Source organism: Panthera onca, chromosome D3 (assembly GCF_046562875.1).
Source record: "Panthera onca isolate mPanOnc1 chromosome D3, mPanOnc1 haplotype 2, whole genome shotgun sequence".
Lineage (NCBI taxonomy): Eukaryota > Metazoa > Chordata > Mammalia > Carnivora > Felidae > Panthera > Panthera onca.
Genome location: NC_138350.1, coordinates 49,889,222 through 49,906,549, shown reverse-complemented (window position 1 = coordinate 49,906,549; position 17,328 = coordinate 49,889,222). Strand labels below are relative to the sequence as shown.

General features: G+C 35.8%; 1 pseudogene; it reads left to right on the top strand.

Annotated features, from left to right (window-relative positions):
• Positions 1–1,375: 1,375 nt before the first annotated feature.
• LOC132665879 (U2 small nuclear ribonucleoprotein B''-like) lies at positions 1,376–2,227 on the top strand (annotated as a pseudogene).
• Positions 2,228–17,328: the final 15,101 nt, after the last annotated feature.

The following is a 17,328-nucleotide window of genomic DNA, read 5'->3' as shown; positions in this document are numbered from 1 at the left end:
ACCAGAGAATATCATACCATGTGTTGTTCTTCAAATATTGGAATATTATAAAAATTGCTTAGATTTTATACATTTATCACTTCTAATGGAGAAAGAAGTGACTTTAGGATCCCAGGGGGCCTCACCAAACATTTGTGTTTCTCGTGACCCTCTCTTGTTTAAGCTTATGACAAGTGGTTGTGTTTCTTTGATGAAACTTGAAATGCCTTTCTCATCTATTTTTATTAACTTGGAAAGAAATCGGATGAAAACGATTCTGTGCTTTGCTTTATTTTACCACCCTTCACTAAGCAATCTGTTGATAGCATTTTAAACACGATTTAGGAAGAGAAAGTTATATTAGATATAACTAACAAAAGGGGCAAGGGTAAACTAAAACACAGCTAAGATCCCATTTCTGCATTTTCAGCCATGTGAAAGCAGCAGTTTTACTTTCCCCATTGACCGTTATCCTGGGAAAAGCAGGCTTGGGTTCCTATTGGTCTGCTGGTAGAGTAATTGAGGAAAGCAAAGAGAAGAATAAGACAAATACTGAATTGCAGAATAGGATATGGTAAGCATCATAAGGTACATATTTACTAACTGCATGTGGAGGTTCAGCTGAGACAGAGATCACAATTTCATATTTTTGTCATCCATAAATGATATTTCAGATTAGTCTTAAAGAAAGAGATCAAGATTGAGGTAGAAGAGAAGCAGATAAACATAAAAAGTACAACTTAACTTATGGATGTTTGGAAAATCTTAACTAGTCCTCTTGTGTCTGCGCTCAAGGAATACTCTGAAGGCTAATATGAGATAAAACTGGAAGTCTTCACATTTTTTGAGTGATGTAGTTGGACCTAAATTTTAGAAAGATTAATGTCAGCAATATGGAAATTGAACTGAGAAAGGGAGGGATGGGGAGGAGAAATGTCAGCCAAGAGGAATGATCCAAGTCAAGGAAAGAAATAAGGAAAATCTGAATTAGGATTGGATCAGTGGGACTCTAAGGAGTAGAGGACAGAATTGACGAAATCTGCCAGAAAGTACAAAAAATGGAAAACATTTTTGAATAAAAAATAGAAGATCAGCCTGGGGTTCATACGTTCAGAAAATATAAGTTACAGAAAGTCAAAATGGACCGGAGCAAATTGGCCCAGGAATAATTCATGAAATCTACTCAAGCTGAAGAAGGTGGAATCTCAGAATGAAAGTCTCCACCAAGAAGGCAACAAAATGAAGGAAAAGAGACTCACAATTAGGTGACGGGTATAACTTGATTTTATCTGGAATAAAATAAACATCTTAATGGCCTTAAAAAGGTAAAGATGGGTTTTTGGTTCTTGCGATACCAGCATAGACCTCAGGATATTGGAAGAGTTTAAGCCAAAACATGGATATCAGACCAAATTATACAACTTGTATCAACAATGTGAATGACAAAATTAAGAAAGAAGAATAGAAGAGATCCCTATATGCCCTGTCTTCTCAATTTGGTCAAGTGGTAGATATCATAGCTTTAAATATCTGAAGATGAGGGGGTGAGGCTTTGTTATTTTTAAGGAACAAGCTCACCCACAAATGCCTTGAGACAGTTACAAGGATTTCCACTTTACGGCAAAACAATGCAAGGGGCTCAGTCGGTTAAGCGTCTAACTTTGGCTCAGGTCATGATTTCATGGTTCATGAGTTCAAGCCCTGCATGGAGCTGTCTGCTGTCAGCATAGAGCCTGCCTTGGATCCTCTGTCCCCCTCTCTCTCTGCCCCTACCCTGCTCATGCTCTCTCTCTCAAAAACAAATAAACATTAAAACAAACAAACAAGGAGAAGCCAGTATGCAAAAACAGGTTCTGATACAATATCTAAAATGTGTGGCACTTTTGCTGACAAAGAAGGGAAAGGAAAAAGCAAAAACTGTGGACCAGAAAACAAAAAGCCTGGTCAGGGAACACCAAATGCAGCAAATACCCAAGGAAATTCAAAATCAAATCCTCAGGTGCCTGATTACCTTCCAAACTGTATTTTATTCCTTACTAATCTGCCAAAGGAGACTAATGAGATAATGTTACCCATGCTGTTTAATCAGTTTCCTAGTTTCAAGAAAGAATGTTTGGTACCTGGGAGGCGTGACATGGCTTTTGTTGAATTTGCAAATGATGAACAGGCTGGAGCTGTCAGGGATGCTTTACAGGGATTTAAAATCACTCCGTCCCATGCCATGAAGATCACTTATGCCAAGAAATAACATATGTTGATAGTTGTCTTTAAAGGATTTGGTGTTATTTATAGTGTTTGTTTTGATAACATTTAGTCAGGCCACTTTGACAGTTGGGAGTGAGGGGGAGTGAAAGTTAAATTTTGCGAATGATTCCAAAAAATACCTAGTCTTTGTTTTGCATCAATGAACTATGAAATAAACAGGCCTGAATTTTGTATAATACACTTTTATTTGTATTCGAAAGAAAGAAAGAAAGAAAGAAAGAAAGAAAGAGAAAAGAAGAAAGAAGGAAATGAAGAAGGAAGGAAGGAAGAAGGAAGGAAGGAACGAAGGAAGGAATGAAGGAAGGAACGAAGGAAAACAAGTAACCAATAAAGGATCAGGATACAAAACACCCAGATGCTTTATGCCCAAATCACTGTAACTTTTCTTTCTTTATTTTTTAAACTTTTTTTAATGTTTGTTTGTTTGTTTATTTATTTATTTATTTATTTATTTATTTATTTATTTATTTTTGAGAGAGACAGAGTGCGAGCAGGGAAGGGGCAGACAAAGAGGGAGACAGACTATGAAGAAGGCTCCAGGCTCCGAGCTGCCAGCACAGAGCCTAACGCGGGGCTCAAACATACGAACCGGAAGATCATGACCTGAGCTGAAGTTAGACAGTTGGCCAACTGAGCCACCCAGGCACTCCTAGCAAAGCCTTTAAAATTGTAAGGGAGAATGATCTCAAATTATAATTTTCCATACAGACTGCTAGTCAACTGTGAAGGATGAATAATGGCATTTTCTGATATGTAAAGACTTCAAAAAATCTCCCATTGATCCATTAGCAGCAAAGAGTAACTGGAAGGTATATTACAGTTAAAATAATTAATTTACTAAAGTTAAAGTAATTAATTTACTACAGTTAAAATAGTTAAACTAAGACACAGACAACACAGAAAGTACGGAATCCAATACAGGAAAGAGATACACAAAGGAAACTAACAGGAACATGGTGAAGGCAAATCCTAAAACAAAAGTTGCAAAACAGGTCTAGAGGACAATCCATCCAGACAGGAGTTGGAGGACAGTGACTTCCAAGAGGGATACTGCCAAGAAGTTAATGTTAATGATAGAGCAACTGAAGTATTTCAATGTATTTTCTGGGTCATCCTTAAGGTCAAAGAAGTTGGTGATTAATAAATTATACAGGAAACAGAGAAAATAGAAAACCAAGGCAGTCATTAATTCCAGGACAAATAAAACATTGCCTAAGAAAAGTCATTGTAATCACACTACAATACTTCTCTTAGCTCTGAATAATATTTGCATTGTCATAAATTCATGAACATTAAAAATTAATTCAACCAAAAAAAGTGATATATAAACTACATTAGGAACATCAGGGAAGAGAAAGTATTTACCTCAAAGAGAAGCAAATATATGTCTTCCATAATAGAGAGTTATTAAATAATATCTAAAACAGAAGGACCGAGAAATGATAATTTAAAAACGAGATTCATAAAGGCACAGTGTAGGGAATATGGTACTGTAATAGCATAGTATGGTGACAGGTGGCATCTACATTTGTGGTGAGCATACATAACGTATAGAGATGTTGGATCACTATGCTGAACACCTGAAACCAATGTTAACATTGTGTGTCAACTACACTCAAAGAAAACATTTTTAAATGTGACTTATAATATGGAGGCAACCAGCAGAAGTAACAGCTCTAAAGGTTAAATGTACAGCCTCAATGATGAAAAGAGGGCAATAGAAAATACTAGGCTTTTGCTGTAAGCAGAGTACAACTATTTGACTTTCAAAATTATTTACATATATAACTTTGTTTAAAGAAATAATTAAATATAGAAAAGATTCTTCACGTTTCCAAGAAGAAGATAAACAGGACTGGTAGAAGAAAAGCTAAAATCTGCAATGGATTAAGAAAACAAATGTGACTTAACATTTGTATACTATCAAGCATTGATGCTGTTTAAGTAAACATCAGATATTTTCAAACACTCGAACCTGCAGGGAATTCACCACATATAAGGTCATCTTTCAAAAATATTAATTAAGTAATTAAATGATTTTAACATAAAATGGAGCCAATCAAAAGCTCAAAGTAATGGGACAAAATGCAGGGATGATGTTTACAGAACAGAATACAATGTTATAAAATTTGACAATTAACGTATATTAAATCCTTTTCTTAAATTGAGACTTTTGGAAAGAGGTGGTGGAAAATGTGTGAATATGGTAAAGGTCCAGGCACCTGGGTGGCTCAGTCACTTAAACATCTGACTCTTGATTTCTGACTCTCAGGATTCCTGAGTTCGAGCCCATGAGGGCTCCTGGCTCCACACTGAGAGTGCCAGGCTGAGAGTACAAAGGCTGTGTGGGATTCTCTCTCTTTCTGCCTCTCCCCCACTGGCACTTTCTCTGTCTCTCTCTCAAAAGTAAGTAAGTAAGTAAATAAATAAATAAATAAATAAAATTTTTTTGAGTGATAAATGTGTTTCAACACCTGTCTAAAACTGAAATATGTGTTTCAGGAAATAAAACACAATGATTTCAACCTTTTAGTCTTTCTCATGTTTTTTTTCTATAAAGTTAGAGGTATCTATAGAAAATATTTATTGAATTGTTTGCAATTTCTTTAGTTTCTCCTTTTTATAGTGTCTTCATTTTTTAATAAAGTAAAATAAGGTGAATAATCTTAAATTAGCCTTCATAGCGCAATCCTGTTTAGTAGCATTTTGCTTCCCTATCAGATGAGGATCTTTCCATGTGTACCTATAAAAAGAACAATATCTGAATGTAACTTAATAATAACCAGGGTTATATGGAGGGTATTTGTTTTTCTTTGTATTCTATTTGAATTCTTTATAATGAGGCTGAATTACAGAAGTCTAAACCAATAATTTTTTTTCTCAAAGGGAAAGAAGAGGCAAAGCATAAACATCCATTAATGTCAGTGAGGAGAACCCAGTCCAAGTTTTCTGTTACGGAGGTTGGCAGAAGTTTTTCCCAATATCTGGAATCCATGACTATATTCTGTGGTTATTGTAAGCAAGGCCCCCTCAGGTGTTTATCTTAAATTTTATCACTCTGTCCTCCCTCTGCTTACTCTATATGACAGGGGACTCTGCTGGAGTCTGTGAAGACATCGTGTCCCTCTCTGTACCCTTGAACTTCCATCTTCTCAAGATATTTTAAACTCTTTTTTTCCCTTCCTTGATACATGGTTTATTCTATCAGACTCAATCTGACTGAGAGCCCAAATGTTCAGGCACTTTCATTTTATCCACTTCTACTACAGTCTCCAATTTTCAGTCAGAAAGCTCAATGTGCCTCTCCCAATCCACTGCATCTTTGCCCTTGTCCTTTGTGCATTGCTGTCTTCCACCTGGCTTCTCACTCTCGTCAGATTGATCTGGAGGTCACCTTCTGGTAGTGTCCTAACGGGTCTTCTGCTCTGACAAGCAGGTTGATCTAATTCCTCACACACACCATAGATTAGATTCTGGCATCCATCCTGTTTCTGTGCCCTGGTGAAGCTGGATGGCTCCCCCACCCTTCCTCACTAACTCCGTCTGGTGCAGGGCACTGAGGGCAATTCCTGACGAGCCTTTGTGCCAGATAAAAAATTTCGTTAAACTTATTCAAAAGGGTATTTTTCAAGTTAATAACCAGAGGCAGAAGCAGTAGCCAAGAAAAGAAACTAAAGTAGGGTACCAGATGTAAAGACATTAAACCAGCGGAGTGAAAAGACAGAAATAAGTGGAGAGGTCACTAATGAGGAAGATGGTGTAACAGTAGAATGAAAAATAATTTCTACAGAGCTTACTAATCTAGGTGGTTAAGAACATAAACTGGAGGATTGTCTCAAGCCTTAAATGGGTTAAATCTATACTTGTAGGAATGTAGAATACTTCACACAATTAGGACTCACTGTGTGAACCAGCTAAAATATGTCTTCCTCAGCTCTGGGTCTTGCTTGAAATGCTGGAATCCTTATACATAACCAAGTCTGATGTCTGGTATAACTGCTACAATGCACAAAATATCTGTTCTAGAAAGAAGTATATTGGAATAAGCATGGTGTTTAGCCTTCAGTCTCTGTTCCACTGGGTGAGATCTGAGTCCCTGTACCATCCAAGATGGGGCAGTGGAGGATCTGATTCCAGCTTGTGTATTTGCTTTGTTCTTTTAAGATACAAGCACAAGACAGATGGAGAGGCCCCTCAGCTACTGGGGAGTCCTTGTACCAATTCATCTCCCAACACACTGAGAATCTCCCAACCTCTACACAGTTTCTATCCCTGAAGAAGGGGAAGAGCTTATGGATCCCTACTTTGTCACTTTGTCATGTACAATTAATAAAGTATACTGTGCCCAGCCAAAAAAAAAAAAAAAAGGATACACCAGGCACCATGTACCCATTTAGGGAATCCCTGTCTGGAGAAGCACAGTATTCCTCTCTGTTTTATTCTTTAGATGGATCCATGTAAGTGGGGCTGTTCTAAATATCAGCATACACACCTCTCATAGACTCTTTGGTTTGCTCATAATTGGTTCCTGACGCTGAAAGCAGCACATTCAAGTCTTTTCTCTAATAGGAAGAGAGTTTTTCAATGTGTATGATATGGTAAGCTATAGTCAAGAAAGCAGGTGGGACTTCCCTCCTCAGGCTGATAGTTGTTTTGTCTTCCCTTGGCAGCTATCCCAACTCTATCTCACAGATGCCACAAATAACAACACATTGCCATCTAGCTCTGAAAATACCTGCATTCCTCTACAGCAAATGCCTCACAAGAATTGCTTGCATAGACAATCTGCATTTTCTCATCTCCCATTCTTTATCTCTTTTTTTAAATATGAAATTTATTGTCACATTGGTTTCCATACAACACCCAGTGCTCATCCCAACAGGTGCCCTCCTCCATGCCCATCACCCACTTTCTCCTCCCTTCCACCCCCCCATCAATCCTCAGTTTGTTCTCAGTTTTTAAGTTTCTTATGGTTTGCCTCCCTCCCTCTCTAACTTTCCGCCCCCCTCCTCCATGGTCTTCTGTCGGGATAGAAGGAACATACTTAAACATCATAAAAGCCATTTATGAAAAGCCCACAGCTAATATCATCTTCAATGGGGAAAAACTGAGAGCTTTCCCTCGATATAAGGAACACGACAGGGATGTCCACTCTCTCATTCTTTCTTGAATCTCATCTAATCAGGCTGTCTCCAGAATTCCACAGATCACTTTAATGGAGGCTGCCAACACTTTCATATTAATAAATACAATATTTAATGAGACTATTGAGATATATTTTGAGACACCGAGAGGGTTACTTTTACATGAAATTCAATGTGAATAGTGCCCTCGGAATGCTTACAAAACAGTGACCCTGGTATAATTTTCTAAGACTTATTTAAAAAAATTTTTTAAGTTTATTTACTTATTTTGAGAGAGACAGAGACAGTACAAGTGTGTGTGTGGGGGGGGCGGGCAGAGAGAAAGGAGAGAGAGAGAATTCCAAGCAGGCTCTGTGCTACCAGTGCAGAGCTTGACATGGGGTTCGAACTCACAAAACCATGACAACATGACCTGAGCAGAAACCAAGAGTTGGATGCTTAACCAACTGAGCCAGCCAGGCACCCCCTAGGACTTAATTTTTAAAGTTAATATTAATCCATTAAGTTGCATCAATGTTGTTGTACATGGCTAGGTGTATTTATTTCACTGTTGAATATTTGGTTGTCTGAATATATTTCGTTATCCATTCTTTTTTTTCCTTCATGTTCTCTTGTTTTTTTGTATTAAAGATGTCTCTAACTTTTTAGTAAAATATTCTTGTACATGACTTCTGGTATATACATGCAATGTTTTCTCTTGAGTCATTTGGTATGGGGATGTTCATCTTTACAAGATAATGGCAAAATATTTTCCAAAATTATTATTTATAGCAATTTAGAAGAAGTATTTTTTAATCCACATCTTCAACATGTTGCAGCATCAGACTAATATTTTTTTTTTGCAAATTGAATGGGTATGAAATGATATTTATTTATAATCTTGATTTGCATTTCTCTGATCATAAAAGAGGTAGAACATCGCTCCACATGTTTGCTGGCCAAATGCAATTTACCTTCTGCGAAATGCATGTTCACATATTTTGCCCACTTTCCTAGTAAGCTTGATATTTCCATTAACTTAAAGATTTTATTTATGTTCCTGACCTAAGGTTTTGTCAGTCATGTAAGTCATAAATATATTATCTCAGCTTTTAAATTATATTTTTAATTTCTTTATGTGTTATGATAAATTATCTAAAGTGTAGAAATCAGGCAAAAATATGGGCAGCATAACTTTCCAATATCATTCAGGGGCAAAGACCACTCAATAGCTATGTAGGAGAATATATACTTAGCTAAACCCACTATGTATGATTATTTGAAGGTTTGGGATTGACAAGTTTCATGTTAACCTGCATATGTTGGTCTTGGACAGAAAAAATAATTTCAACTCACTGAAACAGATAACTCCTAAAACTATAGGACAAATCAAGATTGTTCTATTCATGCTAGGCATTAGCCAGCTTTGTATCTCATTCTGCAAATTTATCCTAATATGTCTTTATTAAATTACATATTGGATTAGATTTAACCATAGAAGCTGAACCAGTAAAATACATATATATATATATATATATATATATATATATATATACATATATATAGTTATACATATAAACATATATACAATTACATATATACAGTTTTATACACACACATACACACACATACATACACACACACACACACAGTTTTTTATATACAGTTATATATATTGGGGTGCCTGGGTGGTTCAGTTGGTTAAGCATCTGATTCTTGATTTTGGCTTAGGTCATGATCTCTCAGTTTGTAGAATTTAGCCTTGCATTGGGCTCTGCCCTGACAGCACAGAGCCTGATTGGGATTCTCCCCACCCCCTCTCTCTGCCCCTCCTGTGCACACTCTCTCTTTCTCTCTCTCTCAAATTAAATAAATAAATAAGTAAACTTTATATACAGTTACATATACAGTTATGTAGAGTTTATATACATACATATATCATATATATGCATAAACACACATATTTACACATACCCATATACACAAACATGTATCTATGTTTTCGAAATACCCTTTCAATTGACTTTAACGTTATAATGCTTCTGTCATTATTTAATAAGTTAAACAGAATGTTTAAATGTGCTCATTTACATGAAATCTATGATTTTAAAAATTGCACTCATGATTTCTGGAACTTCTACTAAGCTAAGTAATTTGACCAGATGCAGCTCAGCAAACTCTCTTGCCAAAGAAGTGCACATATGCCAAGACAAGGTAGGTGTTTTCTTGCATGGTGCCTTGCATGGTGAACTCCAAGCTGCAAAGGAATTTTAGCTTTATCTTTTTATTTTTGTTTTTATTTTATTGTAAATGTTATTTTGGGGGGTGCCTGGGTGGCTCAGTCAGTTAAGCATCAGACTTTGGTTCAGGTCATGATCTCACAGTTTGTGGGTTCAAGCCCCAGGTCGGGCTCTGTACTGACAGCTCAGAGCCTGGAGCCTGCTTCAGATTCTGTGTCTCCCTCCCTCTCCGCCCTTCTCTCACACTCTGTGTCTTTCTCTCTCTCTCTCAAAAATAAATAAACATTTAAAAAGTTTTTAATGTTATTTTGTGTTTTATTTGCTTTTGGTGCAAACAATAATGATTGAGGATTTGGTTTTCTCCTTAAGTATTTTGTAGAATACACTAATGATGGCATCTGGACCTGGAATTTACTTTTTAGGTAAGTTTTCAATTATAAATTCAGTTTTAATAGATGGTTATTCATGTAACCTATTTCTTCTAGAGAGAGAATTCTTACCTGTGTAATGAGATTTGTTCATTTTATAAAAGTTTTCAATTTACTGGCATAAAGTTGTCAATTATATGCCCTTTATTATCTTTCAATTTTTTTTAAATTCACCAATTCTTTTGTTTACAAAAGCCAAAGCATATTTTATGTAGTACTCTCTGGAAAGCTAAGGTAATAAATTTTGCTACTATTTATGCATTGAAAAGACCACTAAGCATAGTTAGAAGGAAGACCTCCCTAATCCAATAAAAAAAGATTTCCTTCTTTGAGAGAAATACTATTTTTTAATATCAGTTACATATGAATGAGTTGCAGTATATAATTCTTCACATATAGTCAATAGTTTTTAAACTTATATGAGAAATTAAATGCTGAGCCTATTCTCAGCCACACCCCTCTCCATTCCCTCATTAGCATCTGTCCCAATATTAGTGAAGACATCTTGCCACTCTGAAGAGAAAGCTAGTGTTTAAAATTATTCATGTTTCATTTAAAACATAGCCCCTACTCACTACCCAGCTGTTTCTTTGGTGCCCAACTAAGTAGTCAATGATTGATTCTTCCAACAGGACTTTCAAAAGAATTGTCAAGGGTAAGACGGCTCTTAGTACAGCCCATACGGGTCACCCTGATTTCTCTGACATCCTATGGACACAGGTGAAAAAACTCCTGCAGAAACTCACTTCCTAGGATTGCCATGTGTCCCCATGTTCTCACAAATCCACTTAAGACAATTTCTGTATACCAAATAACCATAGGGAAGAAGGGGGAGCTATTAAATGGACTGCTTGGCTAGGCTGATAAAGCTTCCTATTCCACATTGCACTCCAAGTTTGAATAGATGTTGAGAAAGCCCCTCTGGTGCTTCCCTTATCTATTCTTCGATGTTCAGCTTTCATGTAGACCAGAGTTTCTGACCTGTATAATCTTCCTTCTCTCTGATGAACTTTTAACATTGTTCACAATGTAGGTCTAGTGGCAATAAGTTTCCTTGAATTTTGTTTTCTGAGGAAAGTCTTTACTTCTCTTTCACTTTTGAAGGATAATGTAACAGGATACAGAATTCTATATTGGTGGGTTTTTTTTCTCTCAACACTGAATATTTCTTTCCATTAGTTTCCAATGAAAGCTTCCAATAATTCTTCCCCACTCCATATGTGCATGAGACACCTGATATCAAGTGGTGCGGGAGTTTAGCTTTCCTTTGCCTCTGGGCTGTCCCCAAAACTTGTTCTAGAAAATAGAATGCAATGAGAGTGATGTCTGGGGACATCTAAGCCTAGGCCTTAAGGAAACAGGGAACTTTCGGGGCACCTGGGTGGCTCAGTTGGTTGAGCGTCCGACTTTGGCTCAGGTTATGACCTCGTGGCCTGTGAGTTCAAGCCCCGTGTTGGGCTCTGTGCTGACAGCTCAGAACCTGGAGTCTGCTTCCGATTCTGTGTCTCCCTCTCTTTCTGCCCCTCCCCTGCTCATGCTCTGTCTGTCAAAAATAAGAATACATATTTAAAAAAAATTTTTAAAAAAGGAAACAGGGAACTTTCATTTTCTGCTTTTTGGAACCAAATCAGTAACTGCAAGAAACTAAAGTTATGGGTGTGGGGGAGGAGGGAATAAAAGGAGAAGGAGAACCAAAGTGTTCCTATCGATAGATTCCAGAGAATACCCAGCACCAACTGCAAATCATGTGAAGAGTCATCTTTGACCTACCTCAGTAGATTCCCCGGATGACTTGGAGCAGAAAAATCATCTGAGCTCAAACCACACAATCAGAAGAGATAAGAAAATGCTTGCTATTTTAAGCCATCTGAGTGGTTAGAATTGCTATGTAACAGTAGAAAACTAAAATATAGGCTAATTTAATATATGACTTTAAATTTTCTTATCATCAGGATGGCTTCAAATAGAAATTCTAAAAATTCTGCTTCCCCTTCCCCACACAAAAAATTAAGTTAAACCTAAAAGCTGTCTTGAGATAATTTTTTAAAGAGGATCCATGGGAAATTCTTTATGAATAGGCTAATATTTGTTATAGTTTTCTGTGCATTGCTCGGACTGTAGGACATAACACGAAAGAAAAAAATAGAGAAAAAGTCCATGAGGTAAGATTAAAACTCTTGGCTACAGTGAAAGAAGTTTTATTGCCTGGGAAAGTACATAAAATATTTACATGAGTATAGTAACAAAATATATTTAGGGTTTGGTTTCTTTTCTAGTATGATCATAATTCTTATCAGTAAGATGAATCAAAGTTATATACCAAAATTCACAAGTATTTAATCTATGTTAGTCACAGAAAAATAAGAGAAAAGTCTAAAAAAATAGAATGCCCTGAGGTTTGGGGAAAATATACAAATAAATTCTTATTCAAAACTTTAGTTACTTATTGTATTTACAATTGTAACTGTATTAGAAGAATATGAACAAGAAGAAGTCATGCATTATGGAGCACAGAACATTTTGGAAAACAGAAAATTATAAAACAGAGCAATATTAATAATTAGAACTTAAAACATCAGTCTAATTCTGATATTCGCTAGATGACTATATAAAATTAAATGACTTTGAAAAATTGATTTTTGACAGGTTCAATATTGAATTGAGAAGCCCAGGCGTACCTGGGTAGCTCAGTCAGTTTAAGATATGACTTTTGATCTCGGCTCAGGTCATGATGTCAAGGTTTGTGAGTTCAAGTCCCACATCAGACTCTGCACTAAGGGCATGGGATCTCTCTCTCTCTGCCCCTCACCTGCTTGTGTTCTCTCTCTCAAAAATAAATAAATAAATAAATACATACATACATACATACATAAATACATAAATACATAAATAAATAAGCTTAAAAAAAAGAATTCCTATAAATTGAGAAGCCCATAAAAAGGAAACAGGGTCAAACATGCCATAGCACCATCTCCTTTAGACTTTCTATAGACATTGCATTTGCTTATTCGAACAATTCTGTCAATCTCATATGAAAGTCATTTCCAACATTGACTGACAGCATGTGGACAGGAAACACCTCAGTCTAAAGCCTTTTGACTCATAGTTCTGATGGAGAGGTAAGTGAAGGTACCAAAGCAGTAAATTATCATTGAGCGAGAGGGGATATGACTCTAAACAAGAAAAGCATATTCATAGAGAGCATAGTGAAGTGTTTTATGACATAAATGAGATATGTTGGAAAAAACAAACAGCATGCCCATCCATTTGGACAGGATTACATTTAGAGAAAATTTTCAGAGCTTGTGAGAAATATTGGCAGCGCTGTACAAAGAGCCTTCAAACCACTATTCAGCCTCTGTTTAGTTCTGCTAGTCAAAAAATTTTAAATTCACATGCTCTTTGACCTACATATTGGATTTCAAAGAGTTTATATATAGGAATACACAAACAAACATTTTTCAGGGTGTCTGTATTAGGATGTTTATTGCAACACTCTTTGTAGTGACATAAAAATGAAAGAACAAAACATTCATCAGTAAGGGGCTTTAAAATAAATGATGATATACAATAGAATGGGATAATATGGTATTATGAGGAAGAGCTATATGTACAGATATGGACTCTAAGAATCATTCTAAGGGGGAAAGTAAAATGGAGAAATATAGATATAGTATAATTATTTTGGGGGAAAATGTAAACAAATATATGAATATCTGTATCTGTAGATACATGTATAGATAGGTATACACATTTATTTTACAATAAAAGATGACTAAAAGATTCCTAACGGTAGTTGCCACTGGGGAGGAGGTCTAAGGAGGATAGAGAAGAGAGATGGAGTAGAGAAGCTGTCACTTCCAAGCAGCCAAAATAACTCAGATGGGAGAGCATTCGACTGGAGAAGATACCACTTTTAATTTTGTGCTTCTGTATATTGGTTCAGTATTTTGAACTACTAGCTTGTATTATTTTTTTATCAATAAAAATTATCTGGTGCAAAAATAGGGGACCACATGTCTTCTTTGAAATTATCTATGTTAAAAATATTTTGTTAAATATACAAATAATAATTATGGAAGTTCAAACACAGGCACAATTAGCATGAAGTAACCAGACAAAGAAAACAAAACAGACAAAACTAGACAAAATTTCACCTTAAAGCAGGTAAACATAGGTAGTAATACTATCAGCAAAATGAAAGGAATGAAGAGTACAGCGCTCAGGGCTGCAGGTATTCTTGAGGATGAAGTTAGAATTCTCAGTCAGGTAAGTGCATTCGAGAGGCTTCTGTCACATTGATAACAGCTTGTTTCTTAACATGGTCTGTGGGTATACAGTTGTTCATTTATTATTCTTGTTTAAATATTGCCTTTAGATTTTATGTATTCTCTTATATATATTACGCGTGTCATATGTATATACTTATGACACATGTAATATTATATATTATATAACATATAACACATGTATTATATATATATGTGTGTATATATATATGTGTGTATATATGTATTATAGTTTGTTTGTTTGTTTTAGCACAGCACTGTTTCAAAAATCGTTGGTTGATTAGTTTTCATGACCAGTCATTCTGAGTACGTGTTGTCTTCTTGACATTACCTGAAATATATCACTTCTAACCCATGTCGTCATATGAGGTAGGAACTATTAAAATCCTATCATATAAATGAAGAAACAGAGGCTAAAGAGTAGAAGCAATTTGCTCAAGGTCATTCAGTAAGGTGTTTGTATTTAATTAAAAGTTGTTCTGACTTCACTGTCCAATGTTCTAAACATAGGAGAGACTGCCCATTAAAGATACAAATGCACAAAGTGCTCCCAATTTGCTATTTCTAACTCATTGTTTGATGCTTTATGGCTCCTACATCTGGATAATTCTATCATGTGTCATGAAAAATTATATGTAATTTCATCAATCACAAGTTGGCAGTTAACCATGATAACATTATGTAAATAGCAAACATTTAGCAATCAAGGTACTAAATAAAATGTAAGACCTAAAATAGAATTAAGAAAGTGCATTTTGACTCTTAAGGTAATGCTTTGGATCACAGAAACCGAAGATTATAATTTGATCTTTCACTGAAGTATTTAAAATAATATTATTTAAAATTAAATAATTGTATATAATTTTAATTTTATATTTTAATAATTAAAATATTATTTAAAAGTGATCTTATTGGGACATACACATGAAGTTATTTATTTCACTATTTGTAGGATTTCACACAGCAGACTTTCATTTTCCCTCAGACAGTGTATTCTCTTCTTTTCTCATCCACCTTCTAAATGGGCCTTTCTTCAACACCCTTTTGATGAAAATTCCTATTCTTTTAGTTCAAGCTGTCAGTTTCCTCATTGCCAGAGATATCTTACAAATCATAGTGGAAGTCATATTTGCTCATTTGTACAATACTGTACAACCCAGTTTTGCAACTAGGAAGCTACTCACCAGCTGTGTGACTTTGGGTGTTCACCTCTTAGTACAACTCATGTGTTTATTTGGGCTCTCCCCAAATCCTGCTGCCCACACGGCTCTCTGCAGCATCCAGGGCCCAGCCACAGGTCCATGTCATTGCTTTGTACCCTCAGGCATAGGATTAGGACATCTGATGCAAAATACTAATTCATCTTCTGGGAGATACACTTCTAGATATGAGTCTTGAGAACATTTATGGGCTGCCTATATTTTAAAAGTGTCTGTGTTGTTTTTTTTTCTTCCATGTTAAAGCAAGTTACACATCCACTTTATAAAATCCTAAGTGAATTGTGAGATATTCTAGGTTAAACAGTTAAGAGAAGAGCCAGACTAGGACTGTGACCCAGAGACCCTACCTGTACGCACAGATTACTGCGTGGCCAAAATAGCTGTTTTGTCTACCTTAGCAAGCAATCCAGAGATCCCTCATGATTGCTTCAACCTTAGTGATTGGAATTGATTGTGAAAGCAGCTGAAGTTTTTTAGTTATTCTGCCTCCAACTTGGATGATGACTTATTACTGCAGCTATAAATGCTCTAGGTCCAGAACGTTCACAAATAATCAACTGTTTCTCCGGTAGCAAATACTTATGATGGCCAGATAATAAGCACATGGGTGTCTGAGCACCCATGTTGTATAAAACAACAGAGGAGACACTATTGTGCAAATACAAGAGAGATGGGAGAGAAAAAATATAGAAAAGACATAGTCCCTATCCTTCAGAATCATACAATGTCAGCCCATTGACAATTGACTGTATCAGGATATTTTGTCAAATAGCCTAGCAACTATTTTTCTATCTTTTTTTTTATAATTTATTTTGAGAAAGAAGAGAGAGCATGCATGGAAGGGACCAAGAGAATCCCAAGCAGACTCCCCATTGCCAGGGCGGAGCGCTACCTGGGGCTCAAACTCACAACACATGCGATCATGACCTGAGCCAAAACCAAGAGTCTGATGCTTAACTGACTCAGCATCCAGGTGCCCATCTATCTTTTTTATATTATACCCCATGATTTAAAATTTTCACCCATTCCATCTATCTAAAGAACAATAACAACAAAATAGTGTTGATGACTAGCATCTTTATGTATGTGTGTTATGTATGTGTGTGTATGGGGGTATGTGTGTATTACGTAATGGTTCTCATGATCATAAATAATGTGTGGTTTTGTCATATTCATTTTCTCTAGTGTTTGAAATTTTTAGTTGTGTTCAAACCATGCCATTGAAATGTACGTTGACTCAAATGTGAATAATGCAAAACTACTTTTTGTTTTTGGGTAGTTTTGTAGTCAACTTTTAAAAGACCTGCTTTCACAAACTTTAGGAAAATAAACTTAAATAGCTAAATAAAATAATAGACTTAATTCAGCTTCAATTAAAATTACTGATTAATTCTCTGAGAAAACAGGCTATATAACAACTACATAGCAAAGATCAGGTGAGGAACAATGTTAAATCTTACTAGTTTACTCAAATTTATGTGGTAGCCATTAGGAGCTAACAAAATCTGTAAAATAATAATTCATGGGTGGACTGAAACACCGGATCCAGCAGATTGAATTTGGCTAAGGCCAAATTGAAAGCAAGTGGAGGGTTTACATACATCTCTCAAATATTCTTAATTTACCAACTGTATGATTCTATTTCTGTTGAGGTATATTAACCCTATTTTAGTTTCAATTACAGCTTTGTTAAAAATAAAACTAGGAGGAAAGGTTTAAAAGGGGTAAGAAGAAGGGAATATTCAAATTCAGCTTGCTCCCATTGGGTCTATAGAATACGGGTG